Raw genomic sequence first — 5,969 nt, forward strand, 5'->3', positions numbered from 1 at the left:
AGCATGGCCACAGACTTGGGTAGACCAGATGAGCTGATACAGTTCCTTTTCTGCGACCTTATTGTTCAGTTCACAGTCTCTTTGTCTAATGGCATGGCTACGATCTTCCAACAACGGACTTGTCTGATAGCATAGCCACAGACTTGGGTAGACCAGATGAGCTGATACAGTTCCTTTTCTGCGACCTTATTGTTCAGTTCACAGTCTCTTTGTCTAATGGCATGGCTACGATCTTCCAACAACGGACTTGTCTGATAGCATCCGACAGAATCACAAACCGTTAGAGCTGATGAAGCATTGGAAATCACACAAGTATTAAACTGATAGCTCATCCGGTCTACCCAAGTCTGTGGCTATGCTATCAGACAAGTCCATTGTTGGAAGATCGAAGCCATGCCATCAGACAAAGAGACTGTGAACTGAACAATAAGGTCGCAGAAAAGGAACTGTATCAGCTCATCTGGTCTACCCAAGTCTGTGGCCATGCTATTAGACAAGTCCGTTGTTGGAAGATCGTGGCTCACTGCGTAAAATGTAAATGGTTTTGTTATCCTATATATTTTGTTAACTAATGAATACTTTTATTTAAACCCTTACTGTTAGTTTTACCGCAAAAGAGAAGGTTTTATTTTATTGCAGTCCATAGGTCTATGATTTGTTTTACTTCGACAAGGTTATGCCTTTTATAATAATATTATTAGAGAACGTATTGTTACTAAGCTACAAGCATTTTGGCACATGTGCAGTTGGTTACAAAATAATTCTTTGTTTAAGAGCAAAACCACATTGGGCTAACTGCTGTGTCCACCGCGGGGAAGCTAACCTTGGATTTTATCGATGTAAGTCCGTAAACTTACCGCTGTCTCACTAGAGGATTTTACAAAATAAAACTAACTTTAATGACATTATTTGTTTGTGCTCTGTGCTCACCACGGGTTTCGAAACCTGATTTTTGGTCTTTAAGCCCTCAAGCTCACCACTGAGCCACTGTTTTCATGCTGTATTTCTTGATGAAATTATATTAATTTGATTATTTTCTTTTCGGTTAAATTTCATTATAAGAAAAATATACAAGCAAATACTACTATTATCAATCAGTGGGAATGAAAAAAAATTATGATTCCCCCTTTTCAACCAATAAAAAACGTAATTTAAAATTTTAATTAGGAATGCACGGGTACCCGGCCAGATATTCGGCCCCGGCCGGGTATTGGGCTACCCGGTAATATTCGGCTCCGACCGAGTGTCGAAGTTAGGCTTCTGAGCCCTAATCTTTGTGGCAACTAACACGCTACTGAAAGTTACAGTCAATAATTGGTTTAGTTATATATATAAAAAAAAGTGTTCCGGGCAACAAAAACTGACTGCCTGCTGAAAGTCGAGCATTCAGAAAACAGTAGGGGTTAATAACAGGCATGGCTTGAGAAGTGGATTTCTGGGGAAGGCGGGTTTTTTGAGAACAATAGGGGTTAAAGTTTGAGAAGTTGGGGTTAGGCATTGAAAGTTGAAAGTAAAACTGGAATGTTCTGTTGGTGATTATTCCGTCAAATATAATAAACGTTAATTTTGTTTTTGTTTCTAATTTTTGTGTATGTTTTTTTTAGGGGGGAAGAACCCGGCCCCCGGTAATCGGCAAAATTTTACTACCCGTGCATCCCTAATTTTAATAACTTGAGTGACAGCAAATATCTATATCCGAACAATTATAATGAGCGTATATTCCATACTAGAGAGGCCCGGCATGGCCAGGTGGTTAGGGCGCTCGACTCGCAATCTGCGGGTTCGAATCTCCGTCACACCAAACATGCTCGCCCTTTCAGCCTTAGGGGCGTTATAATATTACTGACAATCCCACTATTCGTTGGTAAAAGAGTAGCCCAAGAGTTGGCTGTGGGTGGTGATGACTAGCTGCCTTCCGTTTAGTCTTACACCGCTAAATTAGGGACGGCTAGCGCAGATAGCCCTCGTGTAGCTTTGCGCGAAATTTAAAACAAACAAATACATAACATTACTATCCGAAATACGTGTTCGATCTTCATTAAACTTACAATCAACTTACATTCGTTTTGTTTGGAAATTCGCATTAGCAGTTTCTAATTTTGAACTGATACACTAGAGTGAAGATAACTGGTCAATAGTACCCACCACCAACTCCGGGCTACTCTAAATGAATAATGAAATATGACCGCCAATCTCATAAAGCATCCAAAGTGCGGGGCGCGATTTTGTTGCAACAAGACGCGAACCGTGGACCCTCGGATTAACAATCCGGCATGCTAACCATTAGGTAATGGATAGCGATGGAATTTTTACAGTTCCCATAGAACTGGGAATAATTGACATTTTTTTGAATTTTTCGATTAAAAAATTTCCGCTAATACGAATAAAACAAATATTGCAGCTGGAATGTTTTGATTTCTGTCATGTCGATATTTTTCATATTATAGAACTGCCTAGGTTTTTTACAACTTTGCTGTCTTTTGCCTGTTAACCACACAATACAAAATAATAATGCTAGACAACGATAGAAACATTTAATAATGTCCAGAAAAGCACACCTGAAAGCAACTCCAAAATCAATTGCACTACTAGTTATGAGCACGTTTCATGTGTCTTGTTTTGAGAATACATGAATGCTTCGGTACATTTTTCATGTGCTACCCACACTGGAAAAATGACACCCCGATCTTGTATTTCTTTAGATCCCTTGCTAGTCGATTCAACTTGGGTTATTGTTTCTGTACAAATGTGTATTATTGTCATCACCTGGTGACAGGTGGAGGTTACCGTAAGTAAGTGCGTGAATCATTGTGAATTATAGCGTGTGTTTAAAGTGACTGTGGATATTAAGTGTATTACAAAGTTGAATTGAGAAAGAATAAACTAGTTTTATTTAAGAAAGGACTTGTATCGCTAAAGTTTCATCCGAAAGAAATTATACGGGAAATTAACAAACGACCAGAGACGTAACAATAATAATATCACTTTCAAGTTGGACCAATGTCCCGTAATCATACATTACCTATGTCAGTGATCATTTTCACCATGCAGTATATAATCAAGGAGAGATTAACTCCCAGTTCATATTAACTTGTACAAAACCTCTGCACCAGCTGTTCACTTGAATATCACCCACACCAATATCAAGGCCTGGTTGTTAGGGCACTTGACTTACAATCTGCAGGTTGAGGGTTTGAATCCACCGCACCGAACATGTTCTTCTTTTCAGCCGTGGTGGTATTGTGATGGCCAATCACACTATTCTGTTGTAAAAGAGTAGCCCAAGAGTTAGCGGTGGCTGATGTTGTCTGTTGACTAACTGCTTTTCCTCTAGTCTATCACTGCTAAATTAGGGACGACTAGCGCAGATGGCCCTCGAACAGCTTTGCGCGAAATTCAACACAAATCAGTGGCTTAACAACAAAAGATGGCCCCATTCATAATTTTAGTTTACAATTCTGTCACCTTTGGGCTCCCCCTCTTCCCGCAATGGGAGGGGGGGAGCATTCCTTACAACACTGGGACAAACCAAGCCAAACACCACTAGTGAACGTACAACACAAAGACTTGGCCAAGCATATATAAGCTTTACGTAGCAAGCAAATAGAAGTACTGTGTAACAAGTAATATTAATCCAGGGTGAGAACTGACACAAATTTACAAATGCATAATTTTATTCCCAAGAACACTAACAAAATGCAGAAGTTTTACATAAACGGCTAGAAACATATTCTAGCATATATCTTAACAAAGTTTTATTCTTTTTTAGTTACAAAAGGATAAAATATGACAGTTGATCATTTTAATTAACAAGAACATAGCCATTGCCATAGCTGAGAAAGTTTTCAGAACAAATTTTCTTTGACTTTTGAAAATTGGTCTCATGCTCCCACGGGGTTCTGAATCGTAAGCATGTCAAGATAACATCAAATGATACATATCATTGGTTCTTGAAGTCAATATTAGCCCTTATTAAGCTGACAGATTTCATACGCACAGTAAGACTATACATGAATTTAGAGGAAGCTTTTTCTAATAACTATACCAGATGTTATTGCGACCGAAGCTCGAAAATACGGTGAGTGATTACACCACGCAAAATTTATGTGTACAAACTATGGAAAAACGATTTATTTACAAGAACAGGGTTAGAGAGGAATAAGTATCTAGGAACGTGGTGTCGACACTTATATGCATTTTCGCAGAAGTTCCTTATTCCCCGAGACACTTACTTCAGAAGTGATATTATTAATGCTGTATAACTTCAACACAAGATTCATGATGTAGAAAACATATTTTATTACATTTCTCTCTATCCCTAATGCTTTAAAACCAAATCCGTTTTTATGAACCATCCTCAGATTATTCAATATGTCTGCCAAGACGTGGAATCGTATGATGTTTTGTACAGGGTAAGATTTTACTTTTACTCTGTAGCGCCTCCCAGTGGCACAGCGGTATGTCTGAGGACTTACAATGCTAGAATCCGGGTTTCGATTCCCGTGGTGGATAGAGCACAGATAGCCCATTGTGTAGCTTTGTGCTTAATTACAAACAAACAAGCTCTACAAACAATAAATACCAACACTGACCTTCCTCAGCTTGGGTTGGACACAATGTACTTCCTAAGATTGCAACACTAACTTGGGTAGGGCTTTAATGCACTTCCGTTTGGGGTAATAGGGTTGAGCCAATTCCTGGAAAAAAAAACTGCTCATATAACATATAAAAGTGTTCGGTTAATATTTTTATGAAGGTCATCGAAAATAGACAAAGCATATGCTTGGATTGGAGAAGGTAAATTGATATACTTATTTTTCGTTAGATTCGTCAACTTTTTGCTACCTACGTTGTACTACAGTATAATTTTTCTTAATCTATTCTTTTTCTTCTTCTTGAAACTCGAAAGTAATTTGGGTTTTACTTAATATCAAACCATAGTTATATAACGTTAAAAGTTTGGAAGGAAGTGGTTTGACAAACACGGGTCATGTATCATATTGTTTGTAAGACTGTAATTTTTATCATAACATGAAAATAATTTTATGCCTGAGTTCACTACCACGCTTGACTCAATTGTCCGTCTTTATCTCTGCCTGTCTGCAATTCAATTCCGATTAATTTGTCTCACGTTATCTGGCGCACTTATATACAGGAATAGAGGGCGCCTAGAACATACTGGATTATTTGTGATGTTCCCCGATCCTTGTAGAATATCATGACGTGTTACCAGCGTCACGTGACTACCGCTGTCGTAACAATATGCTTCAAACGATCTTAATTTTACTAAATATTACGTTTTGAAGTTACACTTTGTGACTGATTACTATGTGTTATGACATATGGACAGCAGGGTGAAAATTATCAAAGCTAGTTTAACTGGCTTTCTCTGTTCTGTATACATTTGCACAACACTCCATGTGCACTTTGTTATCTATATAGTACGAAGACCATACAGTTACATTACTTAAATTTATTACATACAAATTTATTTTACACTTGCCTCGTTTTCATTGGTATAGACTACAGGGTTGAATAACTAATATTAAAACCACTTTGAATATACAAATCAGCAAGTCACGTAAGCACTATAGCCGATATAGAGTCGCGGTAGAACTGAGTGTAGTAGAAGTATATTTTGACATTTGTTTGGTATTTCGTAGGTAGTGTGATAACACCAAAAACTGAACCCTTTTGAGAAAGATATGTAACAGCCCTTTCTGACGCAAAATATTCATACGCTCAGATAATAACGACATGTTCAGAATATGGATTTAGAATAACCGAGAGGTGAATACATAATGGTATTAGAAAACAAAATAACTTGGATCAAAGTGGGAAGAAGGACCATCCAGAAAGAGACCTGCAATGGTCGTATTCCAGCTATATTAAGCAAAACACATTGTTTTGCAACAGGTGAGATTCTATATACGCATAGGTCAAAAACAAAAGTCTCCAAGGTGTCCCAG

At 38.0% G+C, this 5,969-nt stretch overlaps 1 long non-coding RNA gene across 1 annotated transcript in view; it reads left to right on the plus strand.

Moving 5' to 3' along the window:
- The first annotated feature begins 4,721 nt into the window (after positions 1 to 4,721).
- LOC106463094 overlaps positions 4,722 to 5,969 on the plus strand; it is a 4,713-nt gene continuing 3,465 nt past the window's right edge. The window contains exon 1 of the long non-coding RNA XR_001291031.2: positions 4,722 to 4,797. This is a non-coding gene — a long non-coding RNA (uncharacterized LOC106463094). The remainder of the gene's footprint in view (positions 4,798 to 5,969) is intronic.

The sequence above is a fragment of the Limulus polyphemus genome, unplaced genomic scaffold, assembly GCF_000517525.1.
Source record: "Limulus polyphemus unplaced genomic scaffold, Limulus_polyphemus-2.1.2 Scaffold1323, whole genome shotgun sequence".
In the NCBI taxonomy this organism is placed as follows: Eukaryota; Metazoa; Arthropoda; class Merostomata; order Xiphosura; family Limulidae; genus Limulus; species Limulus polyphemus.